Source organism: Falco punctatus (genome assembly GCF_963210335.1).
Source record: "Falco punctatus genome assembly, chromosome: Z".
Lineage (NCBI taxonomy): Eukaryota > Metazoa > Chordata > Aves > Falconiformes > Falconidae > Falco > Falco punctatus.
In genome coordinates, this window is record NC_137586.1 from 71,797,816 (window position 1) to 71,819,236 (window position 21,421).

Sequence of the window (21,421 nt, forward strand, 5' to 3'; positions counted from 1 at the left end):
AGCAATATCCAAAACAACCCCAGGTTCTGCCTGCAGTGTATACCGCCTATGCAGTGCTTTTGTACCTCATAGGACCATATCTACGGAGGAAATGATTGAGACATATGAATCACACATCTTACACTAAACTAATTAAAGTTAGTAGGAGCTGCTGGAGGTCATTAATTCCAAAATCTGAGGTATGAGTTTAAGCATATGTTTTCTCTTAAAAAAGCATGGTCCTGAAGTTTAAACGTAACTCTGAATTCACTGGATTTATACTTGTTCAGTCAAATACTCTGCAACATATTTGTTTATTTTATTTTAACAATTTTATTTCAGCTTGTGATCCTAGTTACCAAAACCAAAAGGTGGGATGACAAAGCATTTCAGAATCTTAAGGAGTTAAATTTAAATTTAGCTTAAAAATGCAAGTTGACATTTTACAGGTAAAGGTATGAATGACATCTTTCTGTGGTGGTAGGAACAAACATTTTATCTGTCTTCTTTTTGTGGTTTAGTTCTAATGAAATCTCCTGCAGTCGCTGCCTTTATTTTTCTTCTTATTCTTTTTATTTATTTTTTATCTATTTATTTATCTATTTATTTATTTATTTCCAAATTAAACTTGTATCTAGCTTGCACGTCAACAAGCCAGGTGCATTTTTTTTGGTCTGACAATTCTAAATAGAAGCCACTGTCTAACACAGACAAAATAAACCTGCTTTTTACTGCATTCTGACCATTTAAATACTTGCTTTTAGTTCAACTGGGGAAGCAGTTTATGAGGCAAGTACCATAGTATAAACACATAATTACTTACTGGGACTCACAATGGTGTCTTCTGTTAATGTGCTTTGCAGTCAGAAAGAAGCATTACTGGGGAAGTTTACAATCAAGCTCTCTGCGTACTTCTTTTGGTTAAAAATACACATTTAATGAGCAAGTACTAAAATGCTTTACCTAGTTAGTTTTGTCTTTTCTTGATTTTTCCAAATAGGATGGCAAGGAAGACTAGAACCAGCCACAGGGAAACTAGGGAGACTAGACTATAGCCACAGCTGTACCACTGCTGACCATGAGAAACCACCTGGAAATTGCAGCAGCACTGGCCAGTGTTGCTCATCACTAAGAGTGTTGGCTCCTCAATATCCTAATTTAAAACCACATTTTAAGTGGTATATCTATTAATTCTATACCAAAGCAATTCTATAGAGTTACCTTAAAAATAATGAGATTAACTACAAGTGCCTAGTCCACCAGATCTCTTACTTCCCTGCTAGGCAGCTGTTTTCACTCCTGCTACTACTCAGGGCCAGCAGTGGCAGAACACAAAGGAGCTGGAGCTCTGAAATAGGCCAGATGTTGATTAAAGAGCTCCTGCTGCCTCATTTCTGCAGAATGAAAGGGAACACGGATTATTTATTTGTAGTGAAAGAAGACTGGTTCAAAAAGAAACCTATCAAAAAAACTCTTAGCATTACCTACACACAGTATATTTTCTTCTGTGGGGTCTGATACCTAAAAATACACTCAATTTTTCAGTTATTTCTGAGAATACAGTCTGAAAACGATTAATTGAACAAATGTGAAGCCTCTGAGAGACAGGCCATACTTACAAGTACCTATAACATACCAGATACATGTTGATTTTTTGCTTTTCTGTCCTAGTCTGTGCTAAGTCACTGTAGATTGTTCTGTTTGCTTTGTTTGGTGCTGCTACCACAACGAAATATTTCTAGGTAAGGTAATGTTTCAGGCAGGAGAAGCTATCTGGAAGCCATACAAAGCCAGGTTTCCTCAGGCAGGTGATTCCCTTATATAAGTAAAGGAATACATGGCCACAGCAGGTTGCAGATTCCATCATGCTGTTTCTTCAATAAAAGGAAGGATTTTGATGCACTTTGAAAAGCTGAAGACCTAATACTGTGGATTTATACTAACTGATGCATCTCTCCAAAGCTACAGCTTGTACTGTCGACACCATGATCTGAGGGAAAAATACTTGTCTCCCAAGAACAACTCATGTAACTGGCCAGTGAAGTGATTCCTGCTTAACTATGGCATACAGCTGTTTTGGGAGACTTTTCTGAGGGGTGTTTGGGAGCTGCAGGTTCATTCAGTACTCCTAGAAAGAGCTGCAGCAGTTTCAGAGTTTTACCTCAGAACCTGGGTGTAGTGCTGGCTTCTCACCAGGAAAGTCTGGAAGAAAAGATCTTCAGGACTTGCAGATCTTTGTCTTCTATCCAGCCATAATTTTAATAATGTGAGCTCATGTTGTTTCAAACCACAAAAACTGGGTATTTATTCTTATGGTATTTAGTCAAACTATAGAGTAATGGAGCCAGATATATTGGTCTTACGGATTCAAAAATCCTTCTGCCCTTCTATCAGCTCCACACCACCCAGAGTGGAATTCAGGCTTTGCACTGGCACCTTTGGATGCATCCCACAGGTAACTAAATTAGCTAGTAAAACAATTGCTTTTAATTTAGCAAGAAAAATAACAAAAGACTGCATAATAACAGCACCTTCATGGTAGTGGCATCACCATGTCTTCCTTGAGGACAAAGTGTGCTCTTGGTCTCTGATTTTCTTCTTGTTCTGTGAAGGGAGGTTCCTAGGAAAAAAGGATGTACTATGTACTGAGTATGAACATGTGATGAACGTTTAATGCAATAGACATTATCGCCAATAGAATGTCTACACTTGTGGGTAGAATCCAGAAAGCTGTACCACAAGTTCATTTGTAATAGAAAATCAGCAGGTTACACAGTATACCTGTACTATTGATACATCCGCTGCTTAATATGTATACTAAATACTCTTATATTGAATTGCCAGTGAATCTAGAGTCTGAATGCTGCTACTGTCACCCTCTGATTTTTGGCAAGTTAGGCAATATTTTTGAAATTTCAGCTTGTTTGCAATAATTCTGCTAGTCTGTGATGTCTGAGTGAAGAATGTGTTTAAATGCTCCAGATACACAAACTGCAGGTTGAGCTTTCCTTCAGTTTGTCTGGGTTAGAATGGGCAACACTTCATGATATTTCCAGATAAGAAAAATTAGTACTACTGCTTTTTAGGGAAAATTAATCTTAAATTGATAGCAGTTTAATTAAAATACCATTACATTGATCAATGGACTTTAAAAAGGCAGTGAATTTTGATGTGCCCACTTTCCTGCAGTCTCATACATTTTCTGAAGTAATCTATTGATAATTTACATTATGGATAAGTTTCCAAAAACATTCCAAATACGTCTAAAGCCTCATAAAATGTACTAAAGAGGAAGAAGGTCACATATTTTTGCTTAGCAGTTCAAATAAAATTTAAATTTTTAGGCTGGATGGATGATTTGTCCTTGTGACTGTTATTTGTTTATTAAACAGATAAACTGAACAGAAGTTACAGAAGGTAACCACAAATCACACAGTGTCAGCATCGAGGACATTGTAAAAAAGTAATGATATATAACCAGAATCAAATGGAATGGTTCCTAAACCAGAGAAAATGATTGTAACCTGCGTAACAGATGATTTGACCAAAATTTGATCACTTCTTTCAAAAATGTCTGTGGAGGGAAATCTATGGGTGGAGCTAGACATGACAACATAAACATTATCTGTTAAATCTACTGATTTCTTTAATGGCTTTAGAACTCACTGAAATGGAGCTGTGAAAAAGTAGCCAGGGATCAGCAGAGTCTGATCAAGAAAGAACACTGGAGTCTCTACAGATCTTAGAGTTATTGAATATTTGCAGTTACTGTTACAAAGTTGTTGTCTAGAGCTGTAGAGAATCCATTTTTCTGACCATATGAATTTGGAAGTGTGTGTTTTTTTCTATTCCAGGTATATTTTGACCTCCAGTTACTATAAATAACAGTTTTTATAGTTGAAAAGAGATATATATTTTTTGGAGTGTTAAACACAGTATATTTATTACTGATAAAATTAGAGTTGGTCACATATTTACAGAATTCATTGTGTAGGTAATACAGCCATTGAACAAATAACTTTGGATGGTTTTAAACAACTTTTACTAGCCTGTAATTGATACAACTGACAGAAGAGTTCACAGAAATGTAGTGTAGAAACTCAGTTGTTGCTTATCATAAATTTAGTTTTAATAGAAACTGGGAATTACAGAAAACCCTATAACGTGTGTGCATGCAGGTAGGGTACCATTGAGCTATGCCTGCTTATGCAAGGGTAAGTTGTGAACAGAACTATCAGTGTTTCTCATACTTCTTCAATTCTTCCTGCTGTTGTTACAGATGTTATGCCTGTATCTAATTAAAGAGAAACACAAGTGGCTTAGATTTCAGATACTGATCAGTGGGAACAGTAGTCATGCTGGGACTGCACACAAAGAGATACTTTTCACTAAGCAATCTCTCTTCCTGCCAGTGCAATTGTTGCAAATTTTCTCCTTAAGTTGTGTATATCTATATCTATATCTATATCTATATATCTATCTGTCTATCTATCGACCTATCTATCCATGTTTGACATGGCTAACATTTTCTGTTAGGTAAAATTTCATGGTATATTTTTACTATGTATATTATTCCCACTCCTTTACAATATATGACCCTGTTACACTCAGTGCATGTCTCTTAAACCTTACAAACATTGGAATAGGCATTTACTTTTGCCTCATTTATCTTTGCCATCAACCATCACAGTTGGCTCCAGTGATTTATTAGGTGTACTGATGATGATGCTTTTGCACAGGAACCCCTTAATTATGGGTTAGAAAGCACCTCATGTAGATAAAGTATCAAATCTTTCCTTTTTCCAATGAAACCCACTTTTGCCAGTTTGGGAAAATGATCACTTTTGTATTTGAGTATTTTTTTTTCTAGTTTGTAATATTTGTGCCATGGGCACCCTCATAAGAGTAGCCTGTTTGAACATGGGTAAATTCTAACCCAAAGAACTTGTGCTCTGCTTCCTATGAAATTGACATGTTTTTGGTTTTGGCTCACTGTAAATTTTCATTGTCTTACTACTGCTACTATTACTATTATAAGTTCACCTGAAATTTTGATAGTGGGATTGACAAGCAATTCCAGAAGTGAGTGAGGGAAGTATGGTTATCATGTGCTGACTGTCTTCAAATTGGTCTGCATGTTCCCTCCTAAAAAAACCCAAAACATCTTATGCAGGTACTGGAATGAAATAGTGTATTACCTTTGTTTTGTTATACTGCTGAGAATACTAAGGGTTTATTTGCTGTCACTAGTAATAACTTCATTCTGTGCCCAAGAAAGAATGTAAGTCTACAAGTGAGTACTTGTTATGGTGGGGGGGCGGGGGAAGTGATGCTCAGTGTAAACTAACATTACAACAAGCATCTCACATAATAAATTATACACAATGCACACTTTATCCATGCTTTTTAGACCTTATTTTCCCACCTATATTATTTATTTTAAACACCATCAACAGCAACAAAAAAAAAAATCAACCAACCAATCCATCCCACCCCCCAAAAAACCAAATCCCAAAACAAGCAAAAAAGAAGAAAAAAAGCACTGGAATGAAATGATAAGGTCTGAAGTAAACTTCATTCTGATTTCCTCTGTGTGTGTATGTTTGCATTTCATCCCTTGGATAGACAAATGCTCCACTCTTTTACTGTCCCTAATGCAATATATTTTCTAGGCAGTTATTATTGATAGTGATTGTCAATCAGGGTTAATAACAACCAACATGTGTGTTTTGTAGTGACCGTACTGGAGTGCGTTTTCTACGGCTGAAAAGTTCAGTTTCTGCAAAAGAAACTTATTATCTTAATTTGGAGAGCAACATGTCAAGCTGACCCTTAAGACTATAGTTTCCTAAGTTTCTCTTGGATTCTTTTTTCCTTCTTTGGTTTCTTTAATATGAATTATTTCAAATGCAATTAGATCACCATCATAAATCACTGCAGCTTTTCCTGTCACAAGCACCATGCTCCCATGGGGCAATGAAAATTCAGATTTTTGGGGCTGTACTTCAGGTAATATTTGTACCTTTCAAGCTGTCCACATGAGATAATTTACTAAGTTTCATTTCACCTCAAAATGTTTTTTCAGTAATCTGACATTTGGCGTTTGGATAAAGTGCTCCGCTCACCTTACTGACACCTTGCTTTTATACTTGGAACACTGTTGATATGTGTCCTATTCAGACTCTGCTCCTAGTGTGGTATACCACCAGCAAATTTTTCTTTCTGAAAAAAACTTTTATTAAAGTAACTTTATCTGATCTATTTATCACATGTAAAATACATATGTGTATAAACATTTTCTATTACATATTTAATGTTATTATCTACTTAAAATCTCTCTTGCCCTACAGATCCAGCCAGAGATTTCAAAAAGTACTGCTGGCTTTGGACAGTCAGTTTCCTTTTTTGTGTCAGTCATGTTATTAGTGTTAGTATAAAACACGAAATTTAGCAGCCCACTAGGCAGGGTCTTTAATAAAACCAAAAATTGCTAAAAAATATCATAATGGCCAGCAGGCATGAAGGCTTGGATATTAGATATCTTTTATCTGTGCCAGGTAGAACTGATGAATTAGAGTCATAGAATTAGAAAGGCATTCATTCCAGACTTACAGAATGGGCAGTGAGAAACGTATGGGCCCTGAGCATGGTGCAGAGGAGAAAGGAGTCCTGGTTCAACTACTGAAAAATGCATAATCCACAGAAGACACAGAATTTCCCAGACACATGAAAAAAATTTTTCCTTCAGTAGGTCTCTCTGAATATATCTAGGCTGTGATATACCTCGCATCTCTGGTTCCTGTGCTACACCCCATATTCCTTGTGACTTTGTGGTGCTTTTGGAGCCTGTATTAGCACAATATTTCATTAAGAACTGCAGTTTATGACAAATGCTAAATTCTTGGACTTTCATCTATCATCTTCTTCAGAAAAGCATTTGAAGGAGCACCTATAGCTGAACTTTTGGAGAATGGAATCATTAAAGATTCATATATCCCCAAGTTTTAATCTAGTTTGGATTGTTGACCTTTATTTATTCAATTACTAGGATTTCTCATCTTAGAGCATGCTGAGTTACATAAACAGCTCTTGACACTACCTTGGAAAAACGTCATACAAACCTCTTTTACTGCAAACCACTTTCCGAAGAAGCTAGAAAGTCTAAGCAAATTATTCCACCAGGGAACCCTGCTGGAGCTATGTGTGTCATGGACAACTTTTTCTATTAATTCTAGTTTAAGTGAAACTCAGGGGCGGCTCCTATGTGGGGGATGGTACAGTCCATCCCCACCTGAACTTCATAATACTCCATAAAGTATTCCTAAGTTTTAGTTCCAGCTGACTTTGGGCTTTTGAGCTAAAGCATGGGCAGCACACATGCCAGCACTGAGCCTGGCACCACCATGCATCAGAACAGGAAACAGTCTCCACCTGCACTTCAAGCCTCCAGGATTACCCCAAAAGCAAAGATTGCTAGAGCTAGAGCTGCTTCTGAGGCTGGATATTGCTCAAGGCATTCCTAAACATCATGCAGAAATCTTGATAGGGTGACTGCATCATTTAAATTCAGAGGACTCTGTTTAGACAAGTCTAGCAAACCCTGTGATTTACAAATGCTCTTATTAAGAAAGAATTAGAATTGGAATGTTGACTTGATGACCATATTAATTATAGTGCAAAGTGCTGTCTATAGTCTTGTTAAATGATGATGTGTACTGTTCATGCAATATAATTGAGCTAGTTCAGTGAACTTCACAGATGCTAGTTAAGAAGTTTTGTAGTATCAGTGATATTGTCAATAACCTCATTTGTTTCATCAATACATGCAGAGGTAAAGCTCCCCAGAGTAAAGCTGTTCAAACACAAATCATATGACATCTTCTACAACTAAATCAGTAGATTTAGCGCTATAAAAGGTAGCAGGTAGACCAGTAAAACCAGAGCTAAGAATATAACATTCAGGTAATTCTTATATCTTTTATTCTCATCAAAAGATATTGTAACTAGATATTCTAATTTATTGAAGCAGGTTTTGGAAAGAACTAATGACACCAAGTTAGTACACTTTTAACAGGTAGAAACTGATATGGCAAAAAATCAAACCCCTTAATCCACAGCATTTTAGCAGGGAAAGCTTATTTTAGTGCCACACTACTCTCTGATCAGAAACTTTGTCATTATTTCTCACCTAAGGCTCTCTTCTCTCTACCACGGCTCTACACATCTGATTCTGTCAATGCTTGAGTGGACGTAAACCAAAAATAGTTTCACTGAAGCTTATGAAGGTCATAAGTGAGAGATTCACATGGGGAATCAGGTCCTTCATCTAGCAGTCTGTCTATTGCTGTCTCATTGCCAAGTTCCTTTTTACTTTCACTGTGAATCCTAAGAAATGCCTTAGTCTTTTCCTCCTTGACTATTACAGTTCCTTCTTGTAAAACCTCCTAAAATCCTGCTTTCTAACTGTCAAAAGGTCCCAGTTGATCTTTCCTTCCAGGAAACAAGACCATCCACTGTCACCTTGACTTCCTATTTATCCTTAAGGCCAGATTAAAAATGTCTTTCTGTTTTTTAAATTATTACCCTATGGTCCTGTGCCTATATATACAATCACAATAATCATGTGGTTCACTCCTTTCATTTTGAGAGTAGGCTCTGAGTCTGTATCCTTTGTCTTCACCTCATCAGAAAGTCATCAGTGCTACTTTGCATCAAATGTCTAAAAGACAAAGGTCATGCTCACCATGCTTTAGCCAAGATGTGGGATTGTACAGCAGGACCAAAATAAAAATGTCAGTATCAAACAAGCAATATCAAAATCATACCTTTTGGGGGCTGGTGTACCTGATGTACCCGCTAAGAACACTACTTCTTTGATCAACAGATCTATCTTTGTAAACTCCTGGCATATCATTTTAACTGTCTGTAGGCTAAACAAAGAATCTGAATGAGAAAAACCAGCATGCATAAAGCTTGTTACCTTGTGCTAAGTCAAGAAAGCCAAAGCATTTCTAACTTCTTGCAGCAATTCCTCTATAATCACTTTTCTTAATAACCTTGCCTGATTTGCAACCTCCTTGAGCTCACACTAAGGCCACCTGTCCTAATAGTCTAATCTACCCTCCTTAACAAGTCAGCTGATTTGTTCAAGGCTTGCAAACTCTTTGCAGCAAAAAAAGTGTTTTTTTGAATTCTGTGAATTTTTTGTTATTCAGCTGCCACTGCTTCTTTGCTAGGAAACAGACTGTAATAGCCATGACATGACTTTCCTGCAGATGAGACAGCCACTCACAGATCCTGGCTTGACAGCTGTGAACTTTTTGTGTCATAGCCTCTGTCTGCTTGTTACAGTGGTCACATCATTAAAAGACAGACCAAAAGCATGCATCCACGTAAAGACTAAGCTGTAGTCATGGGAACCTAATCAAATAACATTTCCTGTTGCTAACCGTCGATGCCATACAAATAAGTGTTCCAATTCTGAAACACATCAGCCTGCACTGTCTACGTCACCACATTAAACATTTCATATCAGATATTTGCATTCTTCACAAACATGCTAATGACAGTAAATTGAGGCAGACAGTGAATTTTAGCAGGACCATAGACCCATGCTAGCAAACTGCACATTTCCTTGTATCAATCTTTATTCCTACCGTTAACCTCTATTGATTTTCCACTGTGTTTGATCTACTTTTTTAAAAATTTATTTATTTTGAATAACAGGAATGACTCGCGAGAAATTTTCTTGAATTTTTAACATATTTTTCACAATGTAAGAATATACAGATTTTGCAAATCAGCTTTACTAGTCCATTATTCCATATGCGAATGCTTCCAAAGTAAACTTTTATCTTAAAACCCAAGGGGAAGTATTTACCTGTTCATGCTAGTGTAAATAGAATCATGTTACTGTATATTTTTGGTATGTCCAACATGGTTAGGCATATCTGATTTGATGTTTTTCATAGTCAGTGTTGGTAAATATTTGAAGAGATAAAACTTTATAAATGAACTTAATCACACAAAAAACACTTGTTCTTGGTGAACACCTTCTTTTTCTAAAAACATTATGTATGGCTTTAAATTGAACCATGTCATTCGATCTTTCACACCCATGAAGTTCTGTAAAAACATAGTTACAAAAGAACACCAGTGATCTTTCGGTAGTGTAAGGGATCCATATATCATGGAAACTGCACACTGGTTTGGAACTGATGGAGTTGTGTGGCTGTAGCTATCACAGACACACCTATATTTTGTGCCATTAAAGACCCTTCTGCCAATTAAAGGCAAAGACTAGACACCTATTGTAAGAAATGGTCTAGAGAACAACTGAGAAAGGCTGTTCTGCAAGTTTGGAAGCTGCTGGCCTCCCCTGCTTAGACACATCAACAGAGCTGTCTATACTTTTAAAAACAGGCCAGAATTGCCAGGATTATTTGAGCACAAAATATGATGAAGCATGTTACTTGGGAGGAGACCATGGATACATGTGATGCAGAATAAATAGCTTTTTGGAATCAGCTAAGCACTGGTAAGTGACATAAGAGAAAATATTACTCAACTAGACTTAGAATTTACTTTTATGTATTGGTAGTATTAATGTAGAGGCAGCAGGTAAGATTTTCCTGTAGAGGTCAGGCTGGGTTGCAAAACACTTTGTGTCTTCAAGAACATAGGTGAAGGATCTGATCCAACTTGTGGTTATATGGGCTTATCTTCCAGCTCCTCAGATTCCCAGTCTTGAAACACTATCTAGGTCATGGTGACTTTTTGAAAAAACAGTGTTTAAAAAGTTATTCAGAGTAAAAGTTAAATGTGCTGTCTGGCTGATGTACCAGTCTTGTCAGTCCAGAGAGGGTCACTGTGACCAACAGGCTGGCACTCCATGCAAACTACAATGTCCAGAAACTTCAGAGAAAGCCTTCAAAGGGACCACAACAGTATATTTCTGCCATTACAAGAAACTCACCCACAGTGCTTGCTTAGGGGCTGAGCAAAGATAATGTTCCAGGTGGAACATCTTCATACAAAAGGAAACTGGTAACAAGCTGGTTAAAAATATCTGGAGTAGCTAGTCTAGCTAGGTAAAGGGTTTGCAGTTGGGCTGGTCTCTCCTATGACAATTCACTGGCACCACCTTCTTCAATTTTTTGCCTAATAGAAGACAAGGCTTTGCAGTCTTTGCAGACCAAGCTCCTGTGTTGGAGGAGGGAGGATCTGGGACACCACTAAGAGAGACAGGGACTGTTTTGACTGTAAGCCTTCTTTAGAAAATATTTGAATTTGGACTTGACCCTAATTTCCTACTTTTCAGAGATTTTGATACTAATGTAGTCACTATTTAGGACAGGTATATAATACTGTTTACCCCAAACCCACAACACTCTGGGGACAGGAAATATACAAAAAATCTGTACTTGTAATACCACAGAGAAAATACGTATGCCGCAACAACAATCCATTTAGAAATTGCAGGGCAAGCACAAATAAACCATACAATTTCTTAATTTAAATTTTTTCTCATTAAGTAATTAATAATTATTCTGACTGACTTTCAGAATGGCAATAAAACTAACACCTAAGATCAAAGATAATTTTTTTAACTTTGCTGTATTCTGTACCAACTCCTCAAGGTACTTCCCAGTTTTACTGGTACATCATGTTCCCAAATTTAGCTCCTGAGTGTAAAATTTGAGAAGATGTGTTCTGCTGAAGAAACTAGGGAAGGGAGGAACATCCTTCCTTCAAGCACAAAACGAGAATAATTCTTCTTTCTTGGAAAAAAAAAGAATCGATATTTCCAAGGAGGAGCATCACCTCCACCACTCCTTAGCCTGAAAAGCCCTGATAGGCAGCAGGAACAAAACGTGTGGGCATTTTGTAGCATTTTCCATGGGCATGGGTAGATGAATGACATGTGCACAATGGTACTCCTCTTTGTCGTGCCCAGGAGGTCAGCTCCTTGCAGGAACAGGATCACAGAATATGGAGTTCGGTTTTTTTCCTGCTTAAGGGGATGTAGACTACCTGCCAGAGATCAGGCAAATTTCACTGGTCTAATAAAATTTGTCATTCACACACAGGAAGCTATTAAGAACAGGGCTGTCTTCCTAAATTTCTGGTTACTCTTTAGTACATACACCATCCATCTTCCATTTTACATCAGGCTGCAGTAAAAATTTAAAGGAATGCATTGATCTATTTAATGAAAGAGGGTTTGTAAAATTATACAGTAAACGTCTAACCATTTAAAAATCTGACTGTGTCTCTTAAAGGATCAAAGCATGGTTGCTTTCCCTTGTTTTTCAGAGGTTGTTCGTACCAGTGTGGTTTCTAATACATCAGAAAGTGCTGCTGTTCCCAGTAGTTGCAAAGCAAACTCACTTTCCACCCTAACATCAACCAGTCAATTTGCCTCATAAAGCATAGTGAGGTGGATCATGCTCATCCTGCTGCTCCTCCACAGGTTGCCCTTCCTGCCTGTTGCCATCTCTCTGCTTGCCTTTTAACACCCCAGTGGACAAAGCTTGATGCTCTTACTCTTTCCAATATGGTCTGAAAACAAAAACATGCTCCCAGGTCATGTATCAACATAGTAAATCAACAATAAGGAGCACAGAGCTCTGCAGGGAACCTTGTTTAGATAACACCAGGTATCTGTTAGTTCCTTTGCTTTGCATAAAATTTAATACCTCGCTGCTTGGGACCTGGATTTAGTCTCATTTTAAAAAGAAGGAAATGAAAACATAAAACTGAAAGTAATGAAGCAAAAATATGGATTACTGCCTACGGTTTATTTGTCTCTGTCAGCTGACTGAAGCACCTATCATTTCCTGCAGAAGAGCAAACTTTCCTTCAGATAATTGAATGCTGGTGCAATGGATTGATGCAGAAGGAATCATTGTATATGGCAGAAAGAAACAGGAAGAAATGGGGAATATTTAACATTAAAAAGCCTTTTGTTTATGTAATTTCAAGAAAAGCATGCTTTCCCAGTCATCTTCAAAACATTTCCTTTAGGATTCATTTCTTCCTTCAGTCCTTAAAAACTTAATTTCTTTGTAAAGAAATTAATTTGCACTGTTAGATTATATAAATTAATTCTTGAAGTAAACATTCCTCTTCCTTTATGCTTTCCTTCTTCCTTTTCACTTTGAATCTAACTTTTTCCTTGTCTTTTATTTTAATCTCATGAAAATGGGTAGTACATATTTAATGAAAGTACCATAAGCCTTTTTTAGTTAGCCTGAATGGTTTTCTTCCCAAGTGTAAATTTGTATTCTCTGTGATTCTTTGTATTTGATTCTCTGCATACCTGCAGGCTACACTTTTAAAGGCCAGTTTAAGATTTTCTGTCTTTTCTGCTCAATTTAAAGTAGCCACTTTTGGGGAAGACTGAAAACTGTGTAACGGTTGTGGTCACACAATTGATCAGAAAAAAATGCTACAGAATATCTTTGGAGGCAATACCACTTCAGCCATCCCTGTGCTGTGTGTGTACCTCTGTGTCTGTTTGTGTGGGTTTGCATGTGTCCTGTTCCCATGAGAGCCACACAAACATGCCTGAGGCATAATCTTCTGCTGAGTTACTACTGTATCTCAGGTAACTGAAAACTTCTACTTAAAGGTTTTGCACTGTGACCACAAAATGTGTTGGGACATCATGAAAGAAACATTTGCATTTATATATGCTCCTATTTACAAAAGTTCAAACCTCTCACCATACACTTCATGTTCTCTGTCACCCTCTCACTGAAAGCAGTACTTACTCCTTGGATACTTCTTGATATAATGCTGGTCCTGAAAAGAACATATGTTTTCAAAAACATAAATTTTGATATTATTTCATTTGAACGAGCTAATCAGGCAAAATTACTAACTGAAAAGTGAGATGGTACCTGACATGTAGATGCCAGGAATCCTTTCCAGGTCCAAGTTCTGGGTGCGTGCCTTGACTGATTTCAGCTCCAAGGCAAGGCAATGTTTGGGCATGAGCCAACCACTTCAGTGTGGTTTCCAAGACCAGAAGAAAACTTCAGGGATTCTCACTTGGCAGTGTTCTTAGGAATATGACTGTCTACAGCCCTACAACACAAGGAGGAAGGCAACTCTTGGCTGCTCCAAGCTTATTTTGTAAGTCCAGATTTGCCCTATTATTATGACTGGGCCATTCTAGCTCATGTGACTGAAGTAACTGAATTCCAGCTTTTGATTGATACAGTTCTATACATGGAGCATACATGGAACATTTTCTTTATCTCTTTTCTTCCCTTATGGGATTTCTTCAGTGATGGCCAGATGCAGAATTAGAGATGGTTCTGAACATGTTTTTTGCCAGCTCTATTCATGGTGTACTTGGCCTTCCAAAATGAAAGGCCAGAAGAAGTTCAGCAGCTTAAAGATCAGATTTAACAGAGATTAACAAATTGAAATAACAGGCAGTGCAAAAAACAATGTTATCAAACTCCTGATAAAGGCTATGGTTTTTTGTGGTTTTTTTTGGGGGGGTGTGGGTTTTTGGGTTTTCTTGTTTGTTCTCTTTTAAAAAACAGGATTACATTGGAAACAGAAATAGGAAATTTCCATTTTCTAAATGCAGACACAGGTGATGCATGGAAGTAATTATGAGGTGGTGTTTGGCCAGAGCTCTGCCCTCAGACATCTGCATTTATTGCATTCTATCCAATCACCCTGTCTTCTGCACCTCTTGTGCAAGTGGAGGGCAGGATGGAGAAGGCAGCATTATTGCCTTCTGAATTATTCTGAATTCAGGCTTAGTTCTTAAAGCTTTCAGAAAAGTGTTAAAAGAACAACACCACCCCCGCCACCCCCCTGAGTTCTCACAAAACTCTTTAAAACCATATCTGTGGTTATGTAGGAATGATACACTACAAAAGAGACACTGTACTCCTGCACAAATGCTGCAGTGTCAAAGGGTGGCATTCTTTGAGACTTCTGCGTGATTTGTTAGCCCAAATTGCAAATATAGAAGTGATTTAGGAGTTTAAAACCCACTGACTTTCAAAGAGATTAAGGCTTTTAAGTGCCTAAGTCACCTAAAAATGTTGAGCTCTTAGGCATTTTACAGGTCCTCTTTCATTGCACTGATTTCTGTATTTGGAAGCAGTCTTCAAAATGGTGCTTTTGAAAGTGACTTTTCATCTTCAGGAATTCATGCCAGTATCTATGGGCTATTTAGACAGATATTTAGTTTTCCACTGAAATACATTGGACTATTGATTTCTTCTCTTTCATTTTCTTCCTCACTCGTCTTCTCTAGAGAAATAAATAAAAATACAGGAAAAAAATATGCAAAGAGGACATACTCCTCATATATGGGGACAATCATATCTGAAGAATTTACTGACTGCTGAAATTGAAATTTCAATTAATGTTAAAAGCAGCCTTTCATTACCTAGGAAGCATCAATACAGGCAAATGGAGGTTAGACATAACCTATAATTGACATATCAGAAAAGAAAACAATTTTGCTCCTCTATTAAGAGAGTCATTCTGGGGCAAAACAATTTTTCTGTTCACTTTTTGCAGAATTCTTTGGCAGTAACTCTGTGATGGGTGATCTTAAACAGAAAATTTAGCAAAATACTGGAATAGAAAAGAAATGGCAAAAATATTACCACTCATTTGTCACAGAAGGCTGGAGTTCAATAGAATTTTCCTTGTTAAACTACAGTCAGTCAACAAATAAATAAATATTGTTAGACTACCTCAGCTGTATTAAGAATATGACACCTGCAAGATGGTTGCTACCTGCTATTAACTTTGGTAAGGAGAAAAAGTCCATGTTAATGAATAACTACCTGAGTGAGAAGATGGCAGTACTATTTCAGTTGTCTAGCTGGCTTGCTGTTCTTGGGAGCCAGAGATTGTAGTTATTATAAAAATTTCCATCCTGTAAATATTCATGAACAGTAATAGATTTATCTCAGTTGCCCAACACTTGATTTGCCTACTGAAAAATCCAATCCTTGTGACAGATTTCCATGGCAGTGGCCTTGCATTAAGCTAGACTTGTGACGCAGTCTTATAGCAGAGTCTGCTTCAGCCGACACCTGCCATTTTCACCTTGCTCAGATTGCTGTTTCAACAAAGCTGGCTGTTGCTATGCCTGGAGCCAGTAACTCCCAGGCAAAACATATCCAGGCCTTATGTACTTGCCTGAGATGGAAGAAGGGAAGCACATGCCAGTTTTTCCTGCTTGTATGCCAGGTCACCTTTATTCTATCATTATCCTGCAGAAGTCATGCAAAATGCCACAAGGACAAGCGCTACGCGTATAGCCAAATGTAACCTTCTCAGATGCACACAAGATGCATCCTGCAATCCAAACACTGGCCCTTGTTCTTACCTCATTGAACATATTTGAACTTAGTTTAATTATCTACAAACTGCTCTGTAGTGAGCAGGCAGGTATGTGCAGCAGATCTGCTAGATAAGATTAAAATTGCCATCTGTGGCTCAGTTCTGCTAGCTTCATCTTTTACTTCATACACAAGGGCAGGCCTCCAGTTTTGGAATGGTAGGAAGTGAGAGACAGCTGTTGTGTATTTACATATTGATATAAAGTTTTATGTGCAGACAGAAAAACTGTTTGGCACGTTTCTGGCAATCATGCCCAAAAGCTGCTCCTTAAACCTTCCCAAAATTCACAGGACTGAAGAGAAACCCTCTACTAATCAGCAAAGCAGCTGCAATGCAACCTTCCTCATTTAGATTTTAAATTACAATTACAACAATCAGACAACAATACTAAAAAACCCTTAAGCATCATGTCATAGTGAGTCATCAACACCTTACACTTGTGAGCAATGACCAGTCAGCAAACTAACCATTCCTGTCCAAAAAAAATGAACCAAGAATAAATCAGATTTTAAAACCAGTGCCTGTATACACTTGTCAGGTACAGAATTTCAACTGCCTTTCATAATCTTATCATAGAAATGGCTGTTCAGCATGTCCAGAAGAACAAAATGAGGTTACGTCACTGGCTGGTTATAGAACATAGTAGATAGCAGCCATATCACAGAATCACAGAATGGTCAGGGCTGAAAGGGACTCTGGAGATCATCCAGTCCAACCCCCTGCTAAAGCAGGTTCACCTGGAGCAGGTTGCACAGAATTGAATCCAGGTGGGTTTTGAATGTCTCCAGAGAAGGAGACTCCACAGCCTGTCTGGGCAGCCTGTCCCAGCTCTCTCTCACCCTCAAGGTAAAGAAGTTCTTCCTCATACTCAGATGGAACTCCCTGCGCTGCAGTTTCTGCCTGTTACCCCTTGTCCTGTCACTGGGCACCACTGAAAGGAGCCTGGCCCCATCCTCTTGACACTCGCCCTTGAGATATTTGTATGGATGGATAAGATCCCCTCTCAGCCTTCCCTTCTCCTGGGGAAACAGGCCCAGCTCTCTCAGCCTGTCCTCACAAGGGAGATGCTCCAGTCACCTCATCATCTTTGTAGCTCTCTGCTGAACCCTCTCCAGCAGTTCCCTGTCTCTCTCGAACTGGGTAGCCCAGCACTGGGCACAGCACTCCAGATGGGGCCTCACCAGGACAGGGCAGAGGGGAGGATCACCTCCCTCCACCTGCTGGCCATGGTCCTCCCAATGCCCCCCAGGATCCCACTGGCTCTATTGGCCACCAGGGCACACTGCTGGCCCATGGGCACCTCGCTGTTGACCAGGACTCCCAGGTCCTGCTCTGCTGAGCTGCCTTCCAGCAGGTCAACCCCTAGCCTATACTGTTGCCCTGGACTAGAGCATGGGGTTGTTCCTCCCGAGGTGCAGGACCCTCCACTTACCTTTGTTGAACTTGATTATGTTCCTCTCTGCCCAATTCTCCAGCCTGTCCAGGTCTTGCTGGATGGCAGCGCAGCCTTCTGGTCTGTCAGCCACTCCCCCTGGCTTTGCATCATCAATAAACTTTCTGAGGGTGTGGTTTTCCCCTTCATCCAGGTCATGGATGAGTAAATTGAACAAGACTGGACCCAGCACCGACCCCTGGGAACACAGTGAGCTACAGGCCTCCAGCCAGACTCTGCGCTGCTGGTCACAACCCTGTGAGCTCTGCCATTCAGCCAGTTCTCAATGTACCTCACTGCCTACTCATATAACCCACACTGCCTGGTCTTGCCTATGAGGATGTTACAGGAGATGGTGTCAACAGGCTTGCTGAGGTCAAGGTAGACAACATCTACCACTGTCCCCTTGTCTATTCAGCCAGTCATTCCATCACAGAAGACTGTCAGGTTGGCCAAGCATGACTTCCGCTTGCTGAATCCATGATGACTGTTCCTGATAACCCTTTCTTCCCCACGCTTGGAGATGACCTCCAGGATGAGCTGTTGCATCACATTTCCAGGGATGGAGGTGAGGCTAACGGACCTGTTTCCTAGGCCCTTCTTCTTGCCGTTTTTGAGGACTGGAATGACATTGCCTTTCTTCCAGTCCTTGGAGGAAAGTTCTCCAGTCTCCTGTTCCCTGTGACCATTCAAAGGTGATGGACAGTGGCTTGGCCATAGCACCTTCCAGCTCCCTCAGCACTATGAGGTGCATCCCATCAGAGCCCATGGATCTGTGTGTGTCAAATTTGTCTAAATGATCTCTAACTCAATCTTCCTCAATCAAGGGAAAGTCTTCCTTTCTCCAGATTTCCTCTCTTGCCTCCAGGGTCTAGGATTCCTGAGGGCTGGCCTTATCAGTAAAGGCTGATGCAAAGGCAGCATTCAGCATTCAGTAACTCCATGTTCTCTGTATCATTCATCACCAGGGAACCTGTCTCATTTAGCAGTGGGCCACACTTCCCTTAGTCATCCCTTTGTTACTGAAGCACTTACAGAAGCCCTGGACATCCTGCCCTAGACTGAATTCCAAATGGACCTTAGCTTTCCTTGTTGCATCCCTGCATGCTCTGACAATGTTCCTATATTCCTCTGGAGTGGCCTGTTTGAGTTTTTTCTGTTTGGCTTTTGCCAGAAGCTCTTTGCTAATGCATTGTCCTGGTTTTAGCTGGGATAGAGTTAATTTCCTTCCTGGTAGCTGGTATAATTTTGTTTTGGATTTAGGATGACAATAATGTTGGTAACACAATGATGTTTTTACATGTTGCTGAGTATTTCAGTTAAGGGGGTTTCAGTTTCACATGCTACCATGCCAGCAAGAAGGCTGGAGGGCCACAAGAAGTTGGGAGGGGACACAGCCAGGACAGCTATCCCAAACCGGCCAACGGGATATTCCATACCATATGATGTCCTGCTCATTATATAAACCAGGGGGACTTGGGTAGGGGAGGAGGCAGATCTCTGCTCAGGGACTGGCTGGGCATCAGTCAGCAGATGGTGAGCAACTGTATTGCACATCACGTGGTTTTTGGTTTTGTTTGTTTGGGTTTTTTTTTCCTAGAGTTTTATTTCTCTTTCTATTTTTGTTATCTTCCTTTTAATTAGTATTAGCATTAGAATTAGTATTAGTATTATATTTTACATTATTTCAATTATTAAGCTGTTCTTATCTCAACCCATGGGTTTTTCCTTTTTCCAGATCTCCTCCCCATCCCAGCAGGGAGGTGGGGAGGAAGCGAGCAAGTGACTGTGTGGTAGTTAGTTGCCAGCTGGGTTTAAACCATGACATCCATGCAGGTCTCCTGACCCCTTTGCTTGATTTCTTACTCAAATGGATGCACTGGTCCTGAGCTTGAAAGAAATTACACTTAAATATTAACTAAAATTGGAGGCCCCTACCTTCTAGAGCCCTAACCCATGGGATTCCTCCAAGGAGGTCCTTGAAGAGACCAAAGTTAGCTCTCCTGAAGCCCAGGGTTGCAATCTTACTTATTGCTCTGTTTTCTCTGCACAGGATCCTGAACTCTACCACCTCATGATCACTGCAGCCAAGGCTACCCTGAACCTTCACATCCCTGGCCAGTTCTTTGTGAGCACAAGGTCTATGAGCATACCTCGCCTCGTTGGCTCCTCCACCACCTGCAGCAAAATGTTATGGCTGATACTCTGTGGGAACCTTCTGGACTGTGTGAGCCCAGCTGTGCTGTCTTTCCAGCAGGTATTGGTGTGGCTGAAGGCCCCCATGAGAGCCAGGGCCTGTGATGGTGAGGGTACCTCCAGCTGTCTGTAGGAGGCCTCATCAATTCCCTCTTCTGATCAGGTGGCCTGTAGTGAGGACCCCCAACAGTGTCACCCATGTTGGCTTGTCCCTGAATCCCTACCCGTAAGCTCTCAGCGGGCTCTGCACCCACCCCTAGGCAGAGCTCCATACATTCCTCCTACACACAGAGCTACTCCGCCACCTCGCCTTGCTGGCCTGGCTTTGCTGGAAAGCACACAGCCATCCATGCCAGCATTCCAGCCACACGAGCTACCCCACCGTGTCTCTGTAACTGCAGTGAGATCGTGGCCCTGCGACCGCACACAGATCTCTGATCCTTCCTGTTTATCCCCACGCTGCCGGCCTTGGGGTACCGGCATTTCAGAGAGCTGGTGGAGCCCATGGATTTCCCAGGAGGGGTGCAAGAGGGTCCACCACGGCCATGCACACAAACCCACACCCGTCCCAAGGTGGCTGGCCTTCTGGTTCTCATTTTTGGAGGCAGCTAAGGGACATGTATCACTGCTGTAGTTGGCCTGGATTATCCCCCTGTCGGATGCAATGACATGAGCATGACCACTTTGGACCCCTCCTCCCAAGTCCTTCAGTTACAAGCCCACCCCACCAAGCTGGCCAGCCATCTACCAGAGGTTCCCTTGCCTCTTCTAGGCAGGTGAATCCCACCCCTTACTAACAGGCTATAGTCATCAAAGAATGTCCCATTGCCACAGAAGCCAAAACCCTCATGACGACACCAGCCACAGAGCCAGAAGCTGATGTGCATGGTACACCTACTTCTGGCTGCACCCTTTCCTCTCACTGGTAAAATGGAAGAAAAGAGAACTTGGGCACCAGTACCTTTCACTTGCACCCCCAGGGGTTTGTAGTCTTCCTGGATCCTGCCCAGGTTCTGGCTTGCAGTGTCGTTTGTGCCCACGTGAAAGATAGCAATGGGTGGTAGTCTGTGCTCTTGACAAGTTGTGGCGGCCTCTTGGCACCACCTCGGACCCTGGCCCCCCGAAGGCAGCACACCTCTCGTGCCTCTGTCGGGCTGGCCGACCTGCGCCTCAGTGCCCCGTGACAGAGTCACCCTCTACAAACCCTCCGCGTTTCTTTTTGCGGTACCCACTGTGTGCTGCTGGTGCAGTTTCTCCTTGCAGACCTTTCTCTTGGGTGTCTGTAGCTGTATCACCCTATGAAATACATGTAACAAAAATCCATTTAAAATCCATTTAGAATATTTTTTTTGGTTGTCATATTATTATTTTTTCTTAGTTTTTCAGTTTCAGCATCTTGTGTTTGTTGCTTTGTTCACATGAGTC